The sequence below is a fragment of the Cavia porcellus genome, unplaced genomic scaffold (assembly GCF_034190915.1).
Source record: "Cavia porcellus strain 051 isolate PalLab524CR breed Dunkin Hartley unplaced genomic scaffold, mCavPor4.1 scaffold_18, whole genome shotgun sequence".
Lineage (NCBI taxonomy): Eukaryota > Metazoa > Chordata > Mammalia > Rodentia > Caviidae > Cavia > Cavia porcellus.
In genome coordinates this window covers 50,475,320-50,502,400 of record NW_026947501.1, presented here as the reverse complement: position 1 = coordinate 50,502,400, position 27,081 = coordinate 50,475,320, and the positions used below count along the sequence as shown (strand labels likewise).

Genomic DNA, 27,081 nt, shown 5'->3' with positions numbered 1-27,081 from the left:
AGTAGCTTCAATCATCCAAGTAAAGAGCCAGTCACCTATCAATTTATCAGTTATTTACTGAGCACCAATGTCCAGCACTATCCTGGGAAATGTAGTGGAACCACGATGACCTAAGGTGTTTAAAATCTAGATGGCAATGGTGCATGCCTCTAATCCCAGCCCTCAGGAGGCTGAGGTAGGAGGATTGCTACAAATTCGAGGCCAGCCTGAGCAACAGTGAGTTCAAGGCCAGCCTGCACTTCATAACAAAACCACGACTCAATAAAACATAAAAAAAAAACCAACTAGATGGCAGTACAGATGAATTCTCACTAAGTGAGTAACAGTTAAGCATGATGGGGGTGGGGGTGGTGCAGACTTTAAGGTCAAAGAAGGTGGAGTTTAATGTCACCTACGTCAATGGCAAAAATTTAAGGAAAATTCCAGTTGACTCTTTAAAAAAGTGTGTACAATTGATAGAAGCCCAGAGTACAGGGGGTGGATAATGGGAAGTCAAAGCCTGGGGTCTATGGGATCCTGGAATACATACAGACCAGTGCATCATCCTTGCGATGACAGATAAATCACTGTCACAGAAGAATCATCAGCCACAGCCAGTGCGGGAGAGGTGTGGGGCAGCAGGTTGTAGGTGACCACAGTCCTACCGAGGGCCCCAGGGCCATCCTTCTACTCTACCTCGCTGCTGCAGGTTGGTTTTTCATTTGATTTGGGGGGACATATATCAGCACCTCCCCTTATCAGAAGGTCTCCCCAAATGACCAGACTTGAGGGGCAGTGCTGGCAATTGCAGGTGCAAAGAAGGCTGAAGATGAGCCCAGCATGTTTAGAAACTGCACTCTGTCAGGTGAAGAAAGGCCCGGACTGAGGGTGAGTACAGGGCAGGTGACCAAGGGGTCTGGTCAGTGGACTCACTAACCAGATGGGGAGGGATTCTGGTCTGGGAAGGGCTTGAAAGCAGGCCAGGGGTTAACAGGGTAGCAGTTCTGAGACCCAGGGGATGAGACTGGGGAGAAGTGACAGGACCAATGGCTGCTTCAGTGTGGGAAAAGAAGACATCAAAGACACACAGAGGCCTCCTAGGGTTTCCAATCCTGAAGACAAATGCAGAGAAGTTGCCCAGGTGACAGAGCCTCAGGGCTCCTGGGACCAGATTTGCAGGGAGCAAGGGATGCTGGGAGCCTGTTAGATGGTTCCAAGGAACAGTGCCATTCCTTGCCTCAACTGTCAATTCAGGGAGACACTGAGCTTTCACAGCATCCAAAAGAGTGAAAGAGCTATGTCTTCAAACCCTCTCTACTACACAGACCTCGCCCAGACTTCCACAGGGCAAACCTCTTGCTGGTGACAGTAATTACCATAATAATCACTTCCAGGTCAGCCCCATGCCCCCTCCCTTGCAGAGGAAGCTCTGTCACCCTGGCAGACAACAGTTCCCAGTCCCACCTGGACCTAAGAACGTAGAGGGCCCGAGAGGCTAATGCTCTCGCTTCTGCTCACAGCTGGTAAGGACAGCACCAAACCCAAAGGCTTTTCTGTCCATCTCCAGACCTGTGTGTGTAAAGCCTTCCTCGGGAAGGTGACTTCATTACTTCTCTTCCTGGCTTCAGGGATAGTCCGCAGTTCTCTCTATGAAACGGGAGTGACTCCAAGAGAAGTCACGAGCTGGCTGCAGAAGATGAATCCCAGATTTGCTTGTTTCTTTTCTTGTCAGAAACTGTGGTGTTTCCCTTCCTAACTGCATTTCTGGTCATCATAGACTGCCTGTGCGCAGGTGCCGCACTGAAGCTCATTATTCTGTTAAATTAATGAGCACGAATAAAACAGAACTGGAGATAGATTTCCCGATGAAGATCCCTCGTGATATGTGCAAAATGCTGCCAGGTAATCAGAAGTGTGCAAAGGATCAAATTTCTGCTAAAGGCACGCGCGCACACACACACACACACACACACCACAGAGGTTGCTCAAAAAAGAGACCTGGGGTGTGACGGAAATGATGGTCTGAGGATGGCCGTGGGTTTTGTGGATAGGTAAAAAAAGGATACAGGGAAAATGCTAAACCCTACAATAAAAAATGCTTCCCTGGTTGGAAAACCAGTTTGTGACAAGACTGAAGCCCAGCCTGGTTTGAGGCTGAGGGCTGGCGATGACCCTCAGTGCCTGGCAGCCAGTCTGCTCCTCTGGGCTGAGTCACTTCTGCAGGGGACCCTGTCCCCCATTGCACCTCCTAAAACTGTGATCTCCAGCACTACCCTGCTCACTTCCCTAAGGCTTCCCTGATACAGAATGGAAGACAAGGTGTGGTCATTCACAACTTCACCTGAGTTACAATTTTGTGTGTGCTGAGTTATAATTTTTGTGTGTTGGGGGGAAATAACACAGCTACAGGAAGGAAAGGTATTTATAGATCTGCAGAGTGATTCAGAGATTTTTAATAACACCTGGGACTCATCAAAAGGGCCATTACCTCATAATGCTTTAATAAGCCAAACAGCTTGCCAGGGTACCTGCAGAGAGGGCAGGCTGGATTGCGGGTCTCCAACTCCCAGCTGACACAGCCATGCAGGCCTGAGTGGGGAACTCAGGTGCCCCAACCCCAAAAGGTGGAGGCCCTGACCCTTTTTGTAGATAAGGAAGTGAGGATGGGGCTGTGAAGGAACTCTTTCAAAGCCAGCCACAGGTGAGAAGGTGATCCAACCTCAGGCCCTAGACCCAGCCCTCCTTACTTCTTTGTGTGTGAAGTATAATATTTGCTAAAGGTAGATGGTGATGAGATAAGTTGATATATATAATGGATCTCTCAAGCAAGACTGAAAACCTAATGTCACAAAAGGAGATAAAATGGAATGCTAAACATTGTTCAATTTAAAAGGAAGAACGTAGAAAAGAAAAGAATAGATGTGGTGAGTACAAAGCAAATAGAAATAGCAAAACTGGCTCAGCATTTCAATTAAAAAGTAGGAAAGATTTGATCATATGCTACTTTCTGGACACTTACAAGCACAGAGGAGGTGAAAACAAAAGGAGAAAGATGTATTGTGCAATCAGCAATCATAGGGAAGCTTTTATTTATATGTCAAGGTAAACTTCAAAGAATATTCTCAGGCATAGAGGGATAGTTCCTAATGATAACAGAGTCAAGTCATCAGGATGCAAAAATCTATTTGTGTATGCTGTTAATGAAAGAACATTAAAATATATTTTGAAAAAAATGAACATAACTATTAAATAGAAATAGACAAATCTATTATCATAGTTAGATATGTTTATACTCTTCTCTAAGTGATCAGCAGAATTTTTAAAAAGAACATTTGAATAGTGATGTCAACCAACATAACTATTACATATAGAACAGAAAATCTAACCCATACACATTTATTTCAGGATCACAAGGAACATTCAACAAAATAGATGTTATAATGAGCTATTTGAAATGTCTCAATAGATTTTAAGGTATTATAATCATGAAGAACATTGTCTCAAACATTAATGCTATTAAATGCAAGATTAATACAAAAATCAAAAAATTCTCAAATATATGGAAGTGATGTTATGTATTTCAAAATTTTTTGAACAAAAAATCTAAGGAAATGCTTTTAATTTTAATTAATAAGGAATTTTAATTAATAAGGAATGCTTTTAATTTTAATTAATAATAATAAAATTAATATTTGTGCCATGTAGCTAAACAAATGCTTATAGGGAATTATAGTATTAAACAATTATATGAAAAGAAGAGAGAAAGTGACAGAAATTTTCAGTTTCAGGAATCTAACAAGAGCCATCAATACAAACCTTATAGACATTAAAAATGTAACAAGGGAATATTATGGAAATTTTATATCAAATTCAATATCTTATACAAAATGAATAAATTCATTGAATGACAACTATCAAACTGAACTAAAAAGAAACAAAAAAATCTGAATTTACCTTTATTTCCTAAAGAAACTAAACTTGTAACTAAAATATTCCCCCAAAGAAAACGCTGTACCTACATGGCTTCACTGCTGAATTATATTGAGCACTTAAAGACAAAATGATACCTTATTAATGGGTGTAAATAAGATTTTACAGAAATAACTCAGCAAATAATAGCAGAAATACAACCTACCTGGATACCAAACCTCACAATTACACTAAAAAAATCCTTTAGAAAGTGTTAGTAAATGAAATTTAATGATATATAAAGTAACGGTATAGAATGGCCACCAAAACTTCAAGATTAGTTTTAATCAAGAATGTGATTTATCACATGAGCAATAAAACTGGGAAAATCAAATAGCCATTAAAGACATGGAGTCTTGGTCATTTTCCTCATCACTGAGACACAATACCCAACACCCTCAGCTGAAAAGAGGAAAGGTTTGTTCTGGCTCCTGTTTTCACTCCATCCTCAGCTGGTTCCAAGGCAGGAAGGGCATGGCAGAAGGGTCTGGCGGAGGGAAGCTGCTCACATCCTAGCCACTAGGAAGCAGAGAGAAGGGAGGAGTCAGAAAGGGAGGCCACGCCCCCAGGTATCCACTTCCAACCAGACACGCCCTTCTTTGAACTCTGAACTCGTCTTTGAATGAATCCTCTGGTGGGTGTAGTGCACCTGTGACCCAATCACCTTCCAAATGCCCTTCTGCCCAATGCATGGGTTTTTGGGAGACATTAAACCATAATACCTGCAGAAAAAGCGTCTGATGATATTCAGCAACCATTCATGATTTTTTTAAAAAATAACTTTTTAGAAACCTAGAAATAGAAAGGAACTGTCTTAACTGGATAAAATTCATCTGTGGGAAAACTCCACTCAACAATTAAAAGCCACTTGCTTTCCCCCTAAGATTGGGTACAATTAAAAGTTCTTGCTCTCTCCACATCTGTTTAAAATTGTATCAGATGAGATATGTCAGATAATACATGGAATTTAAAAAAAGTTAAATTTAAAGTCTATTTACGGACAGCATGATTGTGCATACAGGAAATACACATATAAAAGCTATTTTGGTAAGTGAATTTAGTGAGATTACAGAATATTAAGCCAGTATATTAAAAATATTGTATTTTTGTATTACTATTGGAAAATGAACTTTAGGAAAGCTAAGTCCATTAGCACTTGCATAAGAAATAAAAATACTTTGGCTTTGGGGGCTGGGGATTTAGCTCAGCGGCGTATGCGCCTGCCTTGCAAGCAGGCAGTCGTGAGTTCAATCCCCAGTACCACTAAAAAGACAAAAAATACTTTGGCTTCAACTTATCAGAAGCACAAGACTTCTACATTAAAATCTTCGAAACATTACTCTGAAGTAGTGGAACCTCAGTAAGTGGTGGGATAATATATTCATGGACTGCAAGACTCATAATTGTTGAGATATAAATTGTCCCTAATCCAGCAGGCTTTTTCTGGTAGAAACTGGTGAATGAATTCTGTAATTCACAGGTAAATACCAAGGACCCACAGTATCCACAACAATTTTTAAAAACTCAAATTAGAGAGTATATGTTATCTGATTCCAAGAGTTTCTATAAAACTACAGAATCAATATGGTATAATATTTTCATGCAAATCAGTAAAGAGACAAATGAAACAATATAATCAGATATAGATGAAAATAGGCAGACATTGATTTTTAGTAACAACAGAGACAAAAGTAATTCAATAAGGAAAGCAATTGACACTCATATGGGGGGAAATGAACATGGATTCCCTGCCTCCCCAAAACTAATTAAAAGTGAATTACATATAGAAATATAAATGGTAAAATCATAAAATGTTAGAATAAAACATGGAAGACTGTCATGACTGTGGGGTGAGTACAAACTTCTGCTCCTAACAACATATACTGGAGAAAATATTCCCAAACCATACATCCGGCAAATTTACCATTTCCAGAATAAAGAATTCCTATGATGAAATATTTTTAAAGAGCTTTAAAAAAAAAGTAAAGGGGCCAGGGATATGGCTCAGAGGTGCATTGTCTGCCTGGCAAGGTCCTGAGTTCAATTCCCACTATCAAAAAAAAAAAAAAAAAAAAAAGACTTGAAAAGATACTTCACAAAGGAAAGTATACATACGATCAATAAACACATGGAAAACTGTTTAACATCTCTAGTCATCAGAGAAATGCAAATCACACTGTAGCCACATAATATAATTCATGCACAATAATGGCTGTAATTTAAATGTCCTAAATGCTAAATATTGGTGAGAAAGGAGCAACAGGAACTTTCATTCATGCCTGGCAGCAATGGCTTACAAGGATAGAATTACCTTAGAAAACTGTTTGGCAGCTTCTTATATATCTTCCATCCCTGGGTATTATATCGCGACAAATCAAAAACACATGTCCACACACAAAAACGCCTGCACTGAATGTTCATATCAATTTTATTCATTACAACCACAAACAAGAAACAATTGATATGTCCATCACATGGTAAATAGATTCTGAAAACACTTAGAAAGCCCATTCAGCAGTAAAAGCAGCCCAAAAAAATACACGTAATAATATGAAGAAATCTCAAAATAATATGCTGAAAAGAAGAAGCAAGACATAAATGAGGATAGCCTACATTTCTAGAAGGCTCCAGGCCTGACAAGCCCAATACAGAGTGATTCCCTGTGACTGTCTTAGTCCAGCTGGGCTCTGGACAGCACAGCTTACAAACAGCAGGAGTTTATTTCATATAGTTCTGGAGACTGAAGTCCAGGACCCAAGGGCCAGCGGGCTTGTGTCCGGTGAGGGCTGCTTGCTGGTACAGAGGTGCTGCCTTCTTCTCATGGTCCTCTCAGAATGGCAGGAGAAAAGTGATGCACTGGAGACTGATTTGTAGGGGCACTAATGGCACTTGGACAATTTTGGCCTTCATGACTTAATCACCTCCCAGGGCCTCCCACCTGCATTTGAGTTTGAAGAAGACCTGGACGCTCAGTGTAGAGCCTGGATGCTTCATGGAGGCAGGAAGCTGGGACTTGACACGAGGTAGACGGGGTGACATCAGGTTCCCTGATATGAGAGGACTATGCCCCAGACCATCATCTGTATACATTTCATGAGGTGACACTGAGATGATACTTATTAATTGAATATATAACATGACATGTGACATGAGAACACACGTGAACATACTTCATAGTTGTTAAAGTGCAGTATGAGGGCATCTCCTGGGCAGCATTTCGGGTGTCTAAAAAAAGGTCAGTGCAGAATAGCATTGCAAAACCACCCACAGCAAGTCAGCAATGACAACCATGATTCTTAAACCAGCTTCTTCTGGGAGAAGGTTCCAGCAGAACAGCTCAGAGGGATTATGCACAATAGTGCTGGCTTGGGTGGCACTTCTAGGAGCACCCCACCCTGCCAGCTATACCCACCTGAACCCCATCTGGCTTGGTAGGCACGGAGAGATGAAACTCAAAAGCCTATTAATCCTGGGGAGAAATCACTTGGCCTGATTGGAATTTTGCAAGTCTTGAACCAGAGCATACCTTAAATGTGAGCCTATGGACTCCCAAATTAGGAAACTGATAGCAGCTTTAACTCTCTTTGGTGCAGGGGGCTGACTTCTTTGACCAGAGGGGACCTGACGCAACCCAACTATGACCATTTAAATGGCTTCCTGTTCTATCTGACCTGCTGAAGACACCAGTTATATGGGCATTACTTTTGTATTCCCATTTACGTCTAGATGTTATCCTGGGGCTAATGTGAAGTAGGAGGAACAAACACACATAAATAGCTGTGGCTGTGGCGAGGTTGAACCTAGCAGGTCTTAAGCTTCCAGGCTTTTGGGTGTGCATTCCTAACTGTACATGTGGGTCCTCTATTCCAGACTTCCTACCTCCTGATGCACCTACAACTACATATGGGCATTTGTACTATGTGGAATTTGGTAGGATTTTGTTTAGTTTTTAAAAATACACCTGTTTTGATGTAGGCTGATAGGCCATTCTTGGTAGCTTTAAGGAGACATGAAACCTGAAATCCCACCGATGCTGGCTGTTAGAGTGGCTGTGCTCACTCCCTGAGACTCCCTTAAAAATGCAAATGCTCTTTGCTACATGCTTGTGACCCACTGCAAAACTCAACTGATACTAAAGCTGGAAGTTCAAGGGGGGTAACCATGAGCTATACCCCCTGTCTTAGTCACTTTGTGCTCGTGCTGAGACAAAATACCTGAAGCCCAAAGTTGGGAAAGGAAAGGTTTATTTCTTACAGTTTTTGGAGGTTTAAGTCCACACTCAGATGTCTCCAAGACAGGCAGGCATGGCTGGGCTGCAGTTCATGGCAGCCGCCAGCAGCCAACTCGAACCAGCAAAAAGAGAAACACACCTTCTTCCTGCCATTACATCACATCCTGGCTCCACCCCTATGTGGGTGGAGCACTGACACCATCAATCCAACCACTATACAATGAACCATCACATATGAACAATGCAAACTCATGAGGCCTGGGGGACACAAACATAAACCATGACACCCCCTGAACCAGCCAGCTGTTCAACTCCCATGGAGCTTCTTTCATCACTAGACTCTTAGATAAAACTGTGTTCTTTGATTAGTGTCCTAAAGGACTGATGTCCTGGTTCCAGGGTGATGGGTAGCAGGCTGTCCAACCACTTTGGCCATCGGATGGTATATCCATCAGCATTAGGGGGAGAGAGACAAGAACAGAGCATGGTGCCCCGCTACCCCACCTACCAGTAACCAGATGTCTGCATGGCTTTTTGATTTGCCTCGAGGGGCTGGTTGTAGCCTGGCAGGTTAGGACCAGGCGCATGCGCAGACAGTCACCTCTAACCCCCATCTCAGACAAGCTGCGCAGGCTCCGAGCTATAATTGTGATTTGCAAAAGTGGGACTACTGCTACATATTTGTTGCAAAGAAACAATGACATAACCTCTCCTTTAAGGTTTTTAAAGCCTTTATTGACTGTGTTTCCAAGTATGTAGAAAATGTCACAAACATATTAGTGCAAACCAATGCACAGTGTGTGTTGCACTGTGACCTCCATCACCACCGTGGCCTTTTAAAACTACAACTGTGTATCTCATTTTTTTTTTTAAGAAATGAAGACCTACATGTCTGAGATCAGATGCAACTGGGCATATTCTGGGAAGCATGGACGTAGACCAAGTGCTACATTTGTTTTGCTAACCAACAATGGATTAAGACGCGCTATCCAAGAAACTCCAGCCTAGTGGACAGTCCTGGGAGGACCAGGGACAACAGGAATTTTATGGACAATTCTGTGATGAGAACCTCAGCAACCCAGGTGAATGCTTGTTTTCTCACTCACTTGAAGGGCAGAGTATTTGATTTCTAGGAATGTGTCACAAGTCCTACACAGCTTCCTTAAGACAAGAGAACCGTACTCTTTCACCCTTCTGGAAGCCAAAAGTCCACAAGGTTGTTGCTTGCTAGGGCCTCTGAGAGAGAGCCTGCCCCATGCCTCTCTCCCAGTTTCTAGTGGTGACAGTTGTTCACAGAGATGCTGTTTTTGGCTCCAACCACCCTGATCTCTGCCTGGTAAAGTTCTTCACATCGGCTTTCCCAGGTGCCTGTCTGTCTCTGTTTCTCTTTCTTAGGACACCAGTCCTATTAATTAAGTGCCCATCTTACTCAAGCATGACTTAATCCTAATTACCTCTGCACCAGCTCTATTCACAAATAGGCTCCCACTCGGAGGCTCTGGGGGGACACAAATTCCTGGAAGTTGCTATGCAAGCCAGTGTGGCCAGGGTTTTTGTCTTTCATTTTTCTCTGCAGAGCCCAAGGGCTGCCCAGCTCCTCTGACAATGTCACTGTGATGCAAAGTGGCCTTCCAGGTCACCCCCTTTTCCAGGGAGTCACTGAATGTTGGAAATCTCGGGTCTTGGGAGTTATTTAGGGAAAGTGTTGTATCTGCATCCGCGAGCCTACTTGGGGGTCAATGGTCCTCCAAACTGGGATCCATTTCAGAGGTTGAACTTCTGCTGCAGGGGAAAGACAGGCAGGTAGGAGGGACCAGAGAGAGCACACAGACAGGTGGGGGGAGTATGCAGAAGGGGCTCAGCAGTCTGGGGAAACTGAGGACTGCAACAAGAAAGTCTCACACCCAGACAGATCACACACGCTCAGCTAATTTTAACAAAATACACAAATCCTTATTCTTTCAATAAAGACAAATGGGCAGAAGGTAGCTGCAGGGACAGAGTTTTCTAAGATGATTTATTCATCTATAACTCACAGAGCAGCCCGAGTGTAGGAAAGTGGCTGAGAGTTGAGAGCTGCTGATGAAGAATTTATTGGCGTGGTTTGCAAGGCGGTCCCAGGGTGTGCCAACCCATCTATTTTCCAATTTGTAAAGCAAAGTATTCTGGGTCAGGCAGGAGATCTCGTCTGATGCTAAGGGCTGTGGTGTATAAATCAAAACAAAATCTGCTGTCGGGAATTTAGAAACCCAAGTGCAAATTCAGTTTTTCTCCTGTTTCTTCCAACCACAAAGCATCTCTTCTCCCTTCTCCCAGGCTTTGGTGTTGCAAAGGGCTGAGAAGGTGTTTCTGACCTTTCCACCCAAGCCCCATGGGGTCTGGGATGTGTTTCAAAGGTGCAAATATCCGGCTTCATTCTGCATTTAGGAACAAAGTCTCCGAGATGCTCTCACTATAGACTCAGCGAGGCCTTGATCTTGGAGCCATTCCTGCCTCCACTGGCTTAATCTTAGTTACTTTCTTATTACTGAGATGCAGTATCCAATTGCCACAATTTAAAAGAGACAATGGGTTGTTTTGGCCCAGTTTGTAGAGGTTTCAGTCCATAGTTGGCCAGCTCCAAGGCCTGGCAGAATAGCAGAGGGGCTTGGCAGAGGATACTTGCTCATGGCATGGCAGACAAGAAGCAGAGAGACAGAGAGATCAATGAGGAAGGAAGGAGACAGAGTCTCAGGCCTCACCCCCAGTGACACTTCCTCAAACCAGGCTTCATCTCCCATCAACACATTCATCTGTAAACTATGGGCTAATCCACCCATGAGTGTCATAATCCCATGATCCTGTCACCTTCTTCAAGGCCCATCTATGCATGCATGAGGCCTTAGGGGGGCATCAAGATATGAACCATAACATTAAGTGACTACTGGGTGGATAATATATACGGTGTGGACACAGTGGACAGAGAGGATTCACATCCTCAGGGGGATGGAGTGACACACTGTGGTGCAATTTCATCATATCCAGAGTGGTACGCAACTTAAAACTTACCCATCCTTTATTTCTGTAATATTCCATTTAATCTTTTCAGACTATGGTTGACTGTGAGTTCTGAAACTTCAGAAAGTGAGACTATGCTAAGACGAAACCAAATTAACTCATTTTATCTTCAGATCAGTTTTATAACAGGCACTATTATTCATTTTACAGAAGAGTAAACTAGGGCACAGAGAGAATTGAAAAGCATCTTTTATTAAATCTGTATATATATTAACCTATTTGCCAGCACCATCTTTCATTCTTGGGTCCTTCCTAAAGCTTGAGTTTTTGGAGGGTTCCTCATTTTTGTCAGATTCCAGATCTCAGAGCCAAGACTGGGGAGGAGATGGGTGAATTTATTTGGACATCTTATAACTGACTATGAAAGGCATTTGCCATCAGATCTGAGGATTTCTTTTCTCTTTACTGGTGGCCACCATTTCAGGAGCTGTTTGTCTCTGAGGCTTGCTTTGTTTTTCATAATTTCCTATCATTAAAGTCAGTTGTACCTGAAAGGTTTGGCCCAGACAGGACACTGTAGCCAGGAAAGCCACAACCGGAAGCAGGAAGCCCCATCTTGCCCTGCCCCTAGGAAGTTACCTGTGACGCCATCTTCCCGCCCCTGGGAATTTACATATGGCGCCAAACCTAGGACCAATGGGCTACCTGTGTATCCCTAATGCCCGCCTTAGGTTCCACCCCAAACCGAGGTTATTTACAGGCCCCCACGCCGCGTGTCCGCCGGAGAGATTGCCGGACGCCAGCGGTGGGGTTGCCGGTCATCTCTCTCCGTGTTCTCAGAATAAAGGCCGCTTTTTATTTTATATTTCTCATCTTTTGTTAATATTTTTCATCTTTTGGAAATAACTCTATCATTTGGTGCCGTGACTCTATCGGCAGGCAACTGACTGTTGGGCCACATACCCAAAGTCTTCTAGCCGATAGCCAGATAACATCCTGGATTAATCCCGAGCTTTTTCCTCTCCCGAGACGTTCCTGTCGCCAGCCGCCTGCACTCCGCATCGGCCAGACTGATTTCAGGTGAGCACTCCCCCGGGAACTTTTCGCACTGGGCAGCCCCAGTGGAATGTTCTCCCCGTCTGCGTGGGTCTGTGCATTTTCACGTCCTTAGGACCGCCCAGGGCAGGGTTCTTTCTGGGCAAACCTGTGCCCACAAAATCTCTCACGTTCTTTGGGTTCGGATAGCCCAAAGCAGAGATTTTTGGGACCGCCCACACTGAAAGAATGCCTCACTTCCCTTAAAGCCTTGCGCTTTCACGGGCAAAACTGTTACTGACCCCACGTAGACTCCATTCGTAAATCTCTCAGTGACGACTGGAGTTTACGGTTTGGAACCGTAGCCGCCGCGTGGTACCACAAATAAGTGACGACTTTTTTCTGGACCTCCAGTTTTTTTTCTTGCCTGAATCAGTCATGGGGAACGTATTTTCTAACTCCCAAAAGACGCCTTTAAAATGCCTAATTTCCAATTTACGTACTCTAAAACTTAAAGGTACCATAAAAACTAAACAACTAACTTTTTACTGCCAGGAGGTCTGGCCAACCTACCCGCTTATCGGCAAGCCTTGGCCTCGGCAAGGAACATTTGACCCCTGCATTCTCAGGAACTTGTATGATTTTTGTCAAGCTGGCAACAAGTTATTGGAACTCCCTTATGTCCAAGCCTTTCTTATTCTGAGAACACGCCCATCTCTCATTAAGTCTTGTGCTCCCGCTGAGATACTCTTAGCTAACTCTACCGCGCCGCAAACTTTTCCTACCGCGCCGCAAACTTTTCCACCCTGTCCTCAGGATTCGCTTGAGGACGTTCCTCCGGTGTTTTCCCGGCCGCCGCCTGCCTACCACCAAACTCGTTCCCTGCCGTTACCTCCCGCCGGGCCACTCTCCCCTCCCTCTATGCCTGATTCTCCCAGCAGCTCTAATCCCTCTCCGTTGCAGATACCTCCCGCCGTGCGATCGTCTCCCTCTCTGCCTTCCGGGACCCATAACTCTCCCAGCAGCTTTAATCCCTCTGTTAGCGCTTCCTCACAGTCTCCGACTTCCTCTCCTGAGAATTCTGTATCCCCTACAGCATTCTCACCGCCTGCCCACCATACTAGGTCTCGGTCGCGATGTCCTTCCAGCAGGTTGAGTGATTGTTTCAGCTTGCGCGGGGAACAGTCGCCATGTTGCAACCCTCTGCCACGTGGCATGGCGCCGCCATGTTCCGGAGGGCCACATGGCGACAGGGCGCCGCCATGTTTTGGGCCACGTGACAGGGCGCCGCCATGTTCCCAGGCGCCGCCATGTTTTGGGTCACGTGACAGGGCGCCGCCATGTTTACAGGGCCCTCACTGTCAACAGGCGTCTCCTTGTGGCTCCTCTTGTGGACTACAGCAGCCGCCCTGTTGCAGTGCACATGACGCTTCATTGTGCTGCCGACAGCAGTCCTCTAGCTGCGAGGCACACAGTGAGACGCCATCTGCTCGTGTTTCCCAGGGTGACCGGCAGCAGCTCTGTAGTGGCTCTACAGATGATTGCTCACACGCGCCTACCGGAAGGATGGCTGCTCAGTGGCCCTCTGCTCCGGAATCTCCTCAGGCTCTGCTACCGCTTCGGGAGCAAGCTGGCCCCGAGGGGCTTGTTAACATCCATGTGCCTTTTTCCCTTTCTGATCTATCCCAGATTGCCCATAAATTAGGTAGCTTTTCTGTGGACCCACAGAATTATATCAGGCAATTTGAATTTATTACTAATTGTTATGATTTACATTTTAAGGATGTTTATGTGATTTTAAATACTACCCTTAGCTCACAAGAGCGAAATCAGTTGTGGCAGGCAGCTCAAGAAGAGGCTGATCGCAGGCACAGAGCAAATACTACTGACAATGACCCTGGGCCTGTAGCTGTGCCAGACCAAGACCCTAACTGGAACTATCAAAATGGTCAAGGTTCAACAAAATTACATAAGATGATTGAGTGTCTGATTGTGGGCCTTAATAAGATCGCTCACAAACACACTAATTATAACAAGCTTTTAGAACAGGTCCAGGAGGCTAATGAAAACCCGGCTGTGTTTCTAAATCGGCTTCGGGAAACCTTAATTAAATATACCAATGTAAACCCAGACTCTCATGAAGGGATGATTGTTGTTAATTCTTATTTTATTTCACAGTCTGCTCCTGATATTCGTGCAAAATTACAAAAGGTTGAACATGGCCCTCAAACTCCACAAGGGGATCTACTTAAATTAGCCTTCCGTGTCTTCAACAATAGAGATAAGATTCAAAAGGAGGAAAAACAGGCTCAGAAATTAAAGTTTGCTAAATATCAGTCTGACCTCTTAGCAGTGGCACTCGGAGCTCCCAAGACAAAAAATCCGCAACAAGGTGTGGCTGCCCGAGTCCCGTCCGGACCGTGCTTCAAGTGCAGCAAGCAAGGACACTGGGCAAGAGATTGCCCTAACCCTGGCATTCCTCTAGGACCATGTCCATACTGCAACCTTAAAGGGCATTGGAAGAGCGACTGTCCTGGCCGCCAACGAGCGGGTAAGCCATCCTCTAATCCCTCGCCCTCACAGGAGATTCCGTCAATGCCAGACTCATCGCTGACTGACCTGCTTGGGCTTGCTGCAGAAGATTGACGGGACTCGGGGCTCACAGCCCCCACTCCGGTAACCTTGTCGGAGCCCCGAGTCTCACTGGAGGTCTCAGGTAAGATAATATCTCTACTTGTGGATACGGGGGCGACTTATAGTGTACTTCCTGAATTTTCAGGACCTTGTAGTAAATCCTTGATTTCTGTTGTGGGCGTTGATGGCCAACCAAATCAACCTTTGCAGACTGGGCCTATCCCGTGTAGATTCCAGACTCTTTTTTTTACCCATAGCTTCCTAATAATCCCAACATGTCCCACACCCCTTTTAGGTAGAGACCTTCTTCAAAAGCTCAATTTTTCCTTTACTTTCTCTCTCCCCACAGCCCTAATTCTCCAAACAGCCTCACAATGCGTCGCAAAACCATTCCCTCCCCTTCCTCCCTCTCTGGTTGACCCCATAGTCTGGGATACATCCAATCCCACTCTGGCTACACACGCCACGCCTGTTTTGATCCGTCTCAGGGATTCCTCAACTTTTCCCTGTGTTCCCCAATACCCCATAGTCCCCCAACATTTAAGGGGACTTAAGCCCATAATTCAGCGGCTTTTAGACAATGGTTTTCTTAAACCTACCCATTCACCCCACAATACTCCCATTCTCCCGGTACTCAAGCCTGATGGGTCTTATCGCCTGGTACAGGACCTTAGGGTAATTAATAGTGCTGTTACCCCCACTCACCCAGTGGTGCCAAATCCTTATACCATGCTCTCTCATATCCCTCCCTCCACCACTCACTTTACAGTTATAGATCTTAAAGATGCCTTCTTCACTATCCCCCTACACCCTGATTGCCAGAACCTCTTTGCATTTACATGGACTGACCCAGACACTCTCAGGTCCCAACAACTTACTTGGACAGTACTCCCCCAGGGGTTTAGGGATAGTCCCCACTTCTTTAGCCAGGCTCTCGCCACTGACCTCACAGAACTTAATCTCAAACCTAGTGTTCTCCTTCAATATATAGATGACCTGCTATTATGTTCTCCATCCCATGTGTTAGCCATGCACCACTCGGCTAGTCTTCTTAATTTCCTTGCTAGTCGTGGATACAGGGTCTCTCCTGCTAAAGCTCAGATAGCCTCCCCAAAAGTCAAATACCTAGGTCTTGCTCTCACCCCCACTACTCGCTCCATCACCTCAGATCGTAAGGCAATCCTTCGTGATCTCCAGGTGCCCACAACTAAACAGCAGGTTACATCTTTCCTAGGTTTAGCTAATTTCTTTCGTCTCTGGATTCCTAACTTTGCAGCCCTAGCTCAACCCCTCTACAAGGCCGCTAAGGGTCCTTTATCGGAACCCCTGGACCCTACTAGGCCCATACATGCCTCCTTTCATAAATTAAAAGAGGCTCTCCTAAAAGCTCCAGCTCTCACCCTTCCCGATCCCACTCAACCCTTCATCCTATACACTACCTTTCAGGGCCACAATGCTATAGGTGTACTAGGACACAAAAAAGGTCCTTCTTTTCAAGCAGTAGCTTACTTATCAAAACAGCTAGATCACACAGTAAAAGGATGGGCTCCTTGTCTCCGAGCTCTTGCAGCTGCAGCCCTCTTGACACAGGAAGCTAAAAAGTTTACATTAGGGCAATCTATTACAGTATACTCACCTCATCACCTACGTGAGCTTATCTCACATAAGGTGCTCCCTGCCCTAATGACCCCTTCTCGCCTTCAACAGGTACACTTAGCTCTCTCTCAAGACCCTTGCATCTCTATTGCAACTAGTGGTCCCCTAAATATAGCCACCTTACTTCCCGCCTCAGAGGGCCATCCTCATCATGACTGTATTGAGTTTTTACAGATGACTCCCACCCCTTTCCCTCACATCAGTAGCACACCTCTCTCCTTAGCCTTTGACACATGGTTCATAGATGGCAGTTCAACAAACACAGACAACCAAAAAAAGGCAGGGTACGCGATAGTTAACCAGTCAGAAGTTATAGAGGCAAATGCACTGCCACCTGGGACCTCTTCCCAGAGGGCAGAACTTATTGCCCTTACAAGGGCTCTTACACTAGCAAAAGGCAAGATGGGGCTTCCTGCTTCCGGTTGTGGCTTTCCTGGCTACAGTGTCCTGTCTGGGCCAACCTGGCTACAGTGTCCTGTCTGGGCCAAACCTTTCAGTACCCATGACCCCTCCTGGAGTGCAGATTAGGGACATGGAAGGCTGCTACATTTGCTGTGATTTCATCTCTCTCTCTCTCTCTCTCTCTCTCTCTCTCTCTCTTTCTCTTTCTCTCTCTCTCTCTCTCACACACACGCACATGTGCACATGCACACACACATACACACATACCCCTGGAATGCTCCTCAGAACTTCCTGGCCAGATGCTTATAGGTCCCTCCCCTTAGACAGTAAGCTCTCTGGAGAGTGTTTTAAAAGACAAGAAAACAATCAACCTGCCTCCAAGAAACACAGCAACAGGGGAAGTCCTGACCTACATACCAGACTTAGGGCAGTGCCAACTGGGCCTGTTACATCACTTGGAACAGCCATTTATCCCCAATCAACAAAAAGTCCTTTGCTTTGTGGACAATGACAGAAACCCCACAAATTGAGAGCTCTGACAGGGCTTTGGAATGTGTGCCTCTTTGGTGGGGTCACTGGGAGACTGCCCCACACTGTGTCTATAATTTTCTGGGAACAGAGACCCCCACTGGGCTCCATCTTTCTTTCTCTCGCAGATACAGCCCCACTGCCTGGAAAGGGATCCCAGACTGCCACATCCACAGTGTGTGCCACTTTCCCTGATGAAAAATTTACCACACCATGTTACTTTATGCTGCTGTTTCCCATGGGCTTCCTGGCCACTTTCCGTGAGAACAGTAACTGTGTTTGTCCTGTCCACTGGGTCTTGAGCTCCTAGCACAGCCTCCAGTGCATAAGAGGTCCCCAATATGTGATTGTGAATTGACTTCAAATAATCAGCTAGCTTTTCCTGAACCCATACAATGAGGATATATCCAGTGCAAGACCCCTTATCCATGAGGGATATGTTCCAGGGCCCTCAATGGACACCTAAAACCACAGATACAGCAAACTTTATGTTCAGTCCACTTTCCTCTCTCTGAGATACAAATCCCAACACCCACAACTTAAAGGAGGAAAGGTTCAACTAGGCTCACAGTTTCAGGGCATTCAGTACATAGCATGCTGGCTGTAATGTGGAAGTATCATGGCAGAAGGATATGGCAGAACACAGCTACTTGGGTCATGTTGGCTGGGAAGCTGAGCAAGGAACAGAGCTAGAGAGGAAGGGGCCTGGGAGCAGATATGGTATCAAGGTCACAACTTCCTGACCAACAAGACGTTCCCAGTCTGCTGTCATAATCTACAAGCAGTTTCTTAATCCAGTGAACTTGACAAAGCAAGATGTATAGTCATACCTTATATATACCACGTTTCCCCTACACCTGTGATAAAGTTTAGTTAATAAATTAGGCACAGTAGAAGATGAAGATAATAACTAATCATAAAATAGAACAATTATAACAGATGCTATAATAAAAATTATATGAATATGCCACCCATGTTATTGAACTGTACTCATCCTTGTGATGATATGGGATGACACAGTGCCCACATGAGGAGACAGAGTGAGGAGGACAGCATTGACAGTGACATTAGGTTACTGTTGGATTTCTGGCCATAAGTCGGGAGGGGTTCTTTGAGCCATGACAATGCTGGGTGACCTCACATCATGAAGAATGGAGAAGGAAAAAACCACAAAGGAGAAAGGATAATGGTACCACAGACCACACCCTGTGTTAGGGCCTCGGTCATTCCCATTTCACAGCTGAGTAGTGTGAGGCACAGAAAGACTCCAGAAAATCTCTGAACTTGCACAGTGGGAAAAGGTTTAAAGAGAATCTGAACTACACAGTTCTGGCTGGCCTCCTGACTAATACAGATACAGGCAGTAGCTGAGGAAAAGGCTGACGTGAGAGGGGAGGACCATTCTTTCTGGGTCTGGATCCACCTCCTGTCTTTTTTCTTTCATTGACCTTCCTTCTACTCTTGGGTATCCACTCACTTCTGTGTTTAAGAATCTGGACATGACTCCAACCCAATAACGCTACCATACGGAGCCTGGATCCTGAATGTTTTCAGCTCTCCCACACTAAGAGATCTGTCACCTAGACAGGCCCTGTTCTCCAGCAACCTGTGCAGATGCAGAGCCCCTCAGGGAGGTGATGACCTTGCACACTGATCATCACGGGGTGTAGGCATGGCCTGGCTGAACCACCCACTGCTGTTGTGACCTTGCACCAGCTGCATAATCTTTCATGTCTCTGACCCCAAAGGCAAAGCTGTAGTTAGACCCTGTCAAACCAGCTGAGGTCACAGCTCTTATGCAAAGGGTTTAAAAGCAATGAATCCAGGCAGGGTGGCACACACCTGTGTAATCCCAGCACTTAGGAGACTGAGAGAAGAGGATTGCCTCAAGTTTGAGGTCAACCTGTCTCAAATAACCAAAATTAAAAAAGCAAACAAGAGGTCTGACTACAAAGTCTGAGCTACCTGGGTTCTTCTCTTGCCTCCTCCACAAAGCAAGCCTAAGAAGGTGAGCTTAGAAGAAGTGCCAACCCCAGAATGTGACCTAGTGTGACTTTGTAGACTTAGTAGATGAATTACTTGACTTCCCCACCCTGATGCCAGTGAGAACCCTTTCCAAAGCAGCAGAACTGTGTTCCACCCGGGAGACCTGGTCTGAATAAGAGATTAATGCAGTGGCATGACCTAGGGGGCCCCAGAATAGCAGGATAAGTGGCTCTGTGGACTCTGTTCCCAGCAGAACAACAACTCACGAGTCAGAATTTTCAAACAGCTAGAGCAAAACTTGTTCCTAAGTACCTGAAGACACCATAAAGACATACAGAGAATAAAAAATCTCCAAGAACTCTATTAAATCCTAATAAGGACAATAAAAGCTTGTGGCATTTGGTCCATGAATTCCCTCTCCTCCTATCCCCTCTGGAGCCCTCTTAATACAGCTAAACTTCAGTCTTTCTCCCAGACCAACACAGCCAACGTGGAAGGGCAGACCACTGGCATTTCTAATCTTCCCTGATTCTGTCACCAGCCTGAACTCCCAGATTCCTGAAAACCTGTTGTCCTATCCTCTCGGCTTGCTGGTGGATACCCACTTGTTTGCCTAAGGTGACAATGGATGCTCTTCACCACATGCTTGTGACTTATCACCCATTGAAGAGAACTCCAGACTGGCTCTGCCCAGTTCCAACACTGTGTTGACCCTCCAGATGATCTTAAGTGCATTACAGTCTTATTATAATGATGAAATCAAACCCACCAGCACCATGACAGATCCAACTGGGCCCAAATTAGAGGAGAAAGGAGATGACACTCTGGTGAACAGTATGGAGTAGAAAAGGAACCTGCAGGTTTAGTACCAGTTCCATGCTGTAACAGCTCCATCCTGGTGGATGCAGCCAAGAGCCTGAATCTCCTGTCCCTGTCCTCTCTTACTGATAGAAGAGAAGTTCTGTTCCAAGCACAGCAGCACATGAGGACTGACCCCTAATCCTCTCCTCCCTAGCCCAGAAGAAGCTGGACACTTGATGGAGCAGGTCATGAAGACCAGGAACTACCACCTGTGTCCCAGTGACACCGGCAGGGCAGGGTCAGTCCAGGAAAGACGGGCAGCTGGACAGACATTCCCTACCCCACCCAGCTCTGGACGGTGGTGCCGAGGTTCTGCTCAGGAGGACCATATGACAAAGAGCCCTGAACTGTGCCTAAGGACACTCACTTTGTTTAGAACAAAGTAAGGAGAATTCCATGCCCAAGGGAAAGCATTGCCAAAAGCAGCAGAGGTCTAGATGAAGCAGCACCTAGAAGACCTAAGAGAGCTCACCTGGATTTGTAGTGTAAACTGCAACGAGGAACTCAGCAGAGCAACCAGAAGTTGAACAATGGGAACCTATGAAGAGGCCATGGAGAGTGGCTCTCCTGAGGTCACAATGGAGCCTGAGGTCAGGAAAGCCATGGCATAGACTAAGATCCACCCACTCAAGAGACTTAAAAACACTCAACGCTGCACACAAATCTATCACCCACAGAGCGGAAGCCCCACTATGAACTTAATCAGAACCTCTGACAAAGACTAGTTGGAATGATACATTCTTCTATCTATGGGAAACTTTTATAGAGCCAGAATTAAAACTTCAGTTCCATTCATCCCTGGCCATCTGGGAGATTTGTACAAGCCTGCAGCTGTACCCCTAAGCTGGGACCAAAAACATGAGCATCCAAGCTACTAAACATTGGGCAAAACAAACTTTGTGGGTTATGACAACAATCGTGAAGTCACACTCAAGAGTCCAGGGTAGCAGATTTAACAGAAGAGGATGTAAGCACAATCTTCAATCAAACAAGAATTTTTGTGTGTGGTGATCCTGAGCACCCCCTAGAAAGCTAGGCTAAAAGATAAGACAAGGAAAAAAGATAAAAACAAGGGAAAAAAACTGATGAAAGGATGTTAGAGGTGGAACATAGTAAGGAAGTAGACTTCACAGAATTGGTTGAGACAACTGACTAAACAAATATGCCAGTGTCCAAGCCAACAGTAAGACAGTGTCAGCTCATATAAAGGGGGCACAGCATCACTGTCTCAAGTCACTATAGTCCACTATCAAACATAACAAGTTTTCAACAAAATCATTATGAGGCATATAAGAGGTTTAAGAATTTCCAAGGAGGACAATATGACCCATGATCAGGAATAAAAATAGTCAATAAAAACTATAAAGAAAAATCAGTCAATAAATCTGTGAGGAATAAAAGTGGTCAATAAAACTATCTAGACCAAGATTTTACATCAGTGAGTATAAATATGTTCAGAGAAATACAGGAAATCCTGTCTAAATTATTAAAGGAGACTGTGACAATAGTGGCTCACTAAAAAGAGTATAGCAATAAGGAACTAACTTATTTTTAAAATGGAAACTGTATCACTTTCCACCCCATCCAGAAACTGCACCTGAGAGAGACATGCAATAGTTTGTTGAAGACAGAGCTTGGCCCTTTGTGATGATAGTGCATTATCTCCTAGGATACAGTGTACACTCGAAAGCCATTGCTTTCGGGTATCTTTGTATATCGAGTATCTTTCGAGTATCTTTGTATATCACCGTGTCCCCAACAGATATAACATATGACAGGAAGCCGAGAAGGTGGCCATGAGAATATCCTCACTGGGAGAATTCGTGCATCCCATCCAGGCAGATCTGAACTATGTGGCCTTAGTTGCTAAGAGGGAAAACTGTCACGGACAAACAGGGACAGATCTGTTGAGCTATAAGTAACAACTCCTGGAGCAAATTGGATTTCTTTTATCAAGAGCTCATCAGGAAGGAAGAGGGGTAATTTTTAAAAAAGAAATTCTGAAGCTGGGAAAGTTTGATAACCAAAATAAGAGACCTATGGGAAGGGTCCAACACTATTTCCAGTTGACTGAAGAAAAAATTGATGAGTATGAAATAGACCAATAGAAATTATACAATAAGCAGATAGACAGGGAGAAAGAATGCAGAGACAAGCAGTGGCCTCAGAGAAGGTAGGACACAATGAGGTGTATCAACACTTGTGTAAAGGGAATCTCTGCATGGAAGTGAGACAAAATATATTGGAAGACACAATGCTTGAAGTTGTCCAGAATTATAAAATCATTAATCTACATGTGCATGAATCTTCATAAATCCAAAATATACTAAACACAAAGAAACATGCCCCCAGACACAAAGCCAACACTCAGAAGTTCAAAGACAGAATTGAAAGAAGTGAAAGAAAAATGATTTGTCACATTCATGGGCTCATCCATTAGGATGGACAGCTGATTTCTCATCACCAGCCACAGAGGCCAGAAGGTACTGCGCAAAAGGAAAAATGACTATTGATCAAGAACATTATATCTAGTCAGACTCCCTTTCAGAAATGAAGGGAAAATAAAAGTATTCCAGGATAAACAAAAAACCAGAAAGTCCTTCCTAGAAGATTTACCTTATAAGAAATACTAATGAACAACTCTCAAGCTGGAATTAAATAATACCTATTAATAATTCTAATACACACACAAATAAAGAACGATTTATATACTATGTAGTAGTAACATAGAGGATTATAAAAGATAAAATGATTGTATGTTTCTTCTCTTAACTGATTTAAGAGCAATTGTGCAAAATGATATACATATATGATATTAGACTTACAACCTGTAGAAGTGTGACATTCTGTAGTTGATGATAAAAGTGTAAAGTAAGTGGGCAGAAACAAAACTATTGGAATAAGGAAATGATACAAGATGATTAAGTTAGGTGTCAAATCCACTGAAGGAAATGAAAGACTCAAACATAATAAATAAGAATATGATGTAGTAAAATAAATCCATAATGACTCTCTATTCTTCTTTTAACCTCAGCAAAAGATAGGTATGATATATACTGTAATACAGATAGGAAAAGATATACCATGCAAACAACAGTCATAAGATGGTAGAAGTTGCTATAATTATATCAGGAAAAATATGATTTTTAAAATAATTACTAAAGATAAAGAAAAAATTCATAATTAAAAAGAGTCAATTCACAAAGAAAACACCAAAATCATTAATATGTATCTACATAACAGTAGAGTGTCCATATACTCTTGTGTGAAACCCATACAAGAGAACTGAAGGAAGAAAGAGATAGCTCAAAAATATTAAAGATTCACAGAGCCTATTTCCCATAATGGATCAAACAAATAGAAGACCAACAAGGAACTATAAAATATGAACAGCACCATTATCCAGGTAAAACTAGCAGATACCTGTAGAATATTCCATCCAACAACAGCAGAACTGTTCCCCATCATACACAGAACACTCTCCAATGTAGACCATAAGTGGGGCCTTCAGACTATATTTAATACATTTTAAATCATTTCTACAGTGGAATTAAACTAGAAATCAACAACAGAATGACATTAGAAAATGCATAAATATGTGGAAATTAAACTAAATATCCCTAAATAACCAATAGGTCAAGAAAATCACAAAGGAAATAAACAAATTCTGTGAGATGACTTAAAACAGAAACAGAACATACCAAAACGTATAGGCTGCAGCTAACGCATGGGGTAAAATTAACAAGTGTAAATGTCTATATTAAAACAGAAAGAATATAGCTTAAATTAATACTTTAACTTTCTACCTTAAGAAACCAGAAAACAAGATCCATAAAGATTGGAGTAGAAGCATATTAAATTAAAAATAGAGAAACTATAGAGCAAATCAAGATAATTTGCAAACTTTTGGCTAGACTGAACAGAGGGAAATGAGAGAAAATTCATATTATTAGTACCAAGAATGAAAGAGGGGACATTATCGCTGACTTTACAGAAACAAAATATTTTAGGAGCAAATATTCTGATCAGTTGAAAAACAACAATTTAAATAACTTTTAAACATTGTTGAGATAAATTTGCAAATAATAAAAACATAACTAACGTTAATGAAATAATCTGAAGATTTAATATTTTTAAGACTTCATCCCAATATGCGCATAAAAATTCCATTCATTTTGTTTTGTTCTTTTTTAGCAATAAATGTTACTCCTAAAATTTACCTGGACTGGCAAGGGACTCAGAATAGCCAAAAAACATGAAAAAAGAACAAATTTACATGAGCCATGTTCTTTTATTTCAAAACTTATGATAAACAGGATGGGGTGGCACATGCCTGTAATCCCAGCTCTTAAGAAGCAGAGGCAGGAGGATTGATGCAAGTTCCAGGCCAACCTGGGCTACACAGTGAGTTCAAGGCCAACCTGAACTGCATAGTGAGACCCTGTCTCAGAAAAAGAACAAAACAAAACCAAAAAACCCTACTATAACAATACAATAATCAAAACAGTGTAGTATTGGCTTAAGAGGGGGCAAAAGATCAAAGGAATAGAACTAAATAAACTTCATGTTTATAGGCAATTGAAAGAATGCCAAAACCATGTCATGATAAAAGAATAGTCTCCTCAGCAAATGTGCTGGATGCCCATAAGCAAATAGTGAAGTGAGACCTTTACCTCACACCATAGACAGAAATTCACTGGAGATGTATCTTAGATCAAATGTAAGAGCTAAAAGTCAAACCCTCTTGTCTTGGTTGCTTTTCTCTCATTGCTGAGACAAAATACCTGACACCCAAAATGAAGGAGGAAAGGTTTCTTTACTCACAGTTTGTGGAGGTTTCAGTCCATAATCAGCTGGCTCCAAGGCAGAGCGGCATGGCACTGGGGCAACACTTCAAGGCAGCAGAAGGCAGCAAAACAACAAAGCAAAAAGTGGAGAAATAAACCTCTTCTCCTCCCTTATATGGAGGCAGGCCACTCCCATCCACACCCCACCTACCCCTCCCACCCCTGACCCAGGGCGAGTGTGCCCTCCTCTTGCACTGGCTCAAAATGTTTACAAAGTAAGGATCCTGGCTCCTTGCTGAGTCTCTTAGTTCAATTTCTAAATTTCTCAAGTTGACACAGTGTATCAACCATGACACCTCAGAAGAACACAAAGGATTAAATCTTGGGATCTTGAATTAGACTATACTTAGCTGGGAGTCCCCGGAACCTCTGTTATCCTGCCGGTCAGTAAATACTGTGCAGCTTAGCAGCCTAGACTTTCAAGCAAAGAAGCTGCAATCAGTAATTGTTCATTTTAGTTGTCGCTTTGACTGGACTGAGGATTGGTAAAAGGTTCTTATGGTTCAGATCTATGAAGTCCCCCCCAAAATCTCGTGTTTGCTTTGGGATTTTGGAAGGTGATTGGACCGTGTGATCCTAAACACTCGTCAGCAGATTAAGCCACAGAAGAGATGTGGGATAATGTGGGATATATGGTTGGGAGGTGGGGCTTGCTCACTGAGGGTGGGGCCTGGAAGGGTGCATCTCCCACCCAGGCTCCTCTCCCTTGGCTCTCGGCTTCCTGGCTGCCGTGATGTGAGCAGGTTTCCTCTGCCTGACCCTTCTACTGTGCCTTTCCTGCCTTTGAACCTGCCAGCCAGCTATGCGCTGAAGCCTCTAAAATCAGTGAGCCAAAGCAAAGCCCCCCTCCTTCAAGTTCTGAGCATTGGTTTCTGGTCCCAGTGATGAGAAAGAGGTTAAGGCAAGCTCACTCTGAGGGTGCCTACAAGGGCGTTTCCGGAGAAAACTGGTGTGTGAATGAGGGACCCGAGCGCGGAAGACAGTCCCTGTACGTGGGCAGCTCTATCCAATAGCTGGACCTGGTGGAATGAGGAAGTAGAGGGGGAAATTTGCACACACACCCTCGACTTATCATGGGCAGGGGAGATTTTTGCTGTTTCACGGCCATCAGACTCCAGATTCCTCAATCTTTGACACACACTCAAATCTGCTGCCCTCCAGGGCCCTTCCAGGCTGCATCCTTGGTGCCTCTGGTCCTGAGACTTCCAGTGTCTTGGACTGAGCTGGCTCTGCAGCCATGTCATGGCTGTGGGACCAGGTGAGCCAATCTAAAGTCCGCTGTTGGAATTACGTATTCATTCTGCTGAGGCCGTTCCTGCTTAGAACCCTGACTAAACCAAAGCCAGGGGGCTGTGAAAACTCAGCCTTACAAGGACAGAAGGATGGACTCCTGCTTCCAAGGGGAGTGCTAAGGGTCAGCGGCGACCCTCCTCCCTCCAGTTCCTACAGTGTCACCTTAATCCCAAGCACCTCTTCGTGGGGCCCAATATGGAGATGGGGTCTTTGGAAAAATAATCCAGTTAAACTGAGGTCGTGAAGATGGGGTCTGACCCAGGATGACTGGTGTTCTTACTGAGAGGGAGTCTGGATACAGGAACTCACCATATGACACGAAGATACTGTCCATAAGTCCAAACGAGAGAGGCCTGGAACATATCTCTTCCTTAGGAGAAATCAACCTCGCCAGCACCTTAACTGGGGACTTCTGGATTCTAAAGTTGTGAGAGAATAAATTTCTGTTGTCTGAGCTGCTCATTTGTGGTGCTTTGCTACAGGAGACCCCAGGTATGCATATCATCTACCGTCTGTTCTGAAAGGCCGGAAGATTCCTGACACGGGAGCCATTTTCCCTCAGGCTTGGCCTGGCCATGTTGGCTAGGCCTTCCCAGAGTCCTTCCCTCAGCAAGACCCCTGTGGGCTGAGGCGGGCTTCTGAAGTAGGTTCCTCTCCACAGAC

At 44.1% G+C, this 27,081-nt stretch overlaps 1 long non-coding RNA gene across 1 annotated transcript; it reads right to left on the bottom strand.

Annotated features, from left to right (window-relative positions):
• Positions 1 to 3,983: 3,983 nt before the first annotated feature.
• On the bottom strand, positions 3,984 to 26,853 carry LOC134471516 (uncharacterized). The gene is made up of 3 exons (XR_010040967.1): positions 26,728 to 26,853; positions 25,103 to 25,169; positions 3,984 to 4,467 (listed from the first exon to the last, which is right to left on the bottom strand). It is a non-coding gene; the product is annotated as an uncharacterized LOC134471516 (long non-coding RNA).
• Between the last annotated feature and the right edge of the window lie 228 nt (positions 26,854 to 27,081).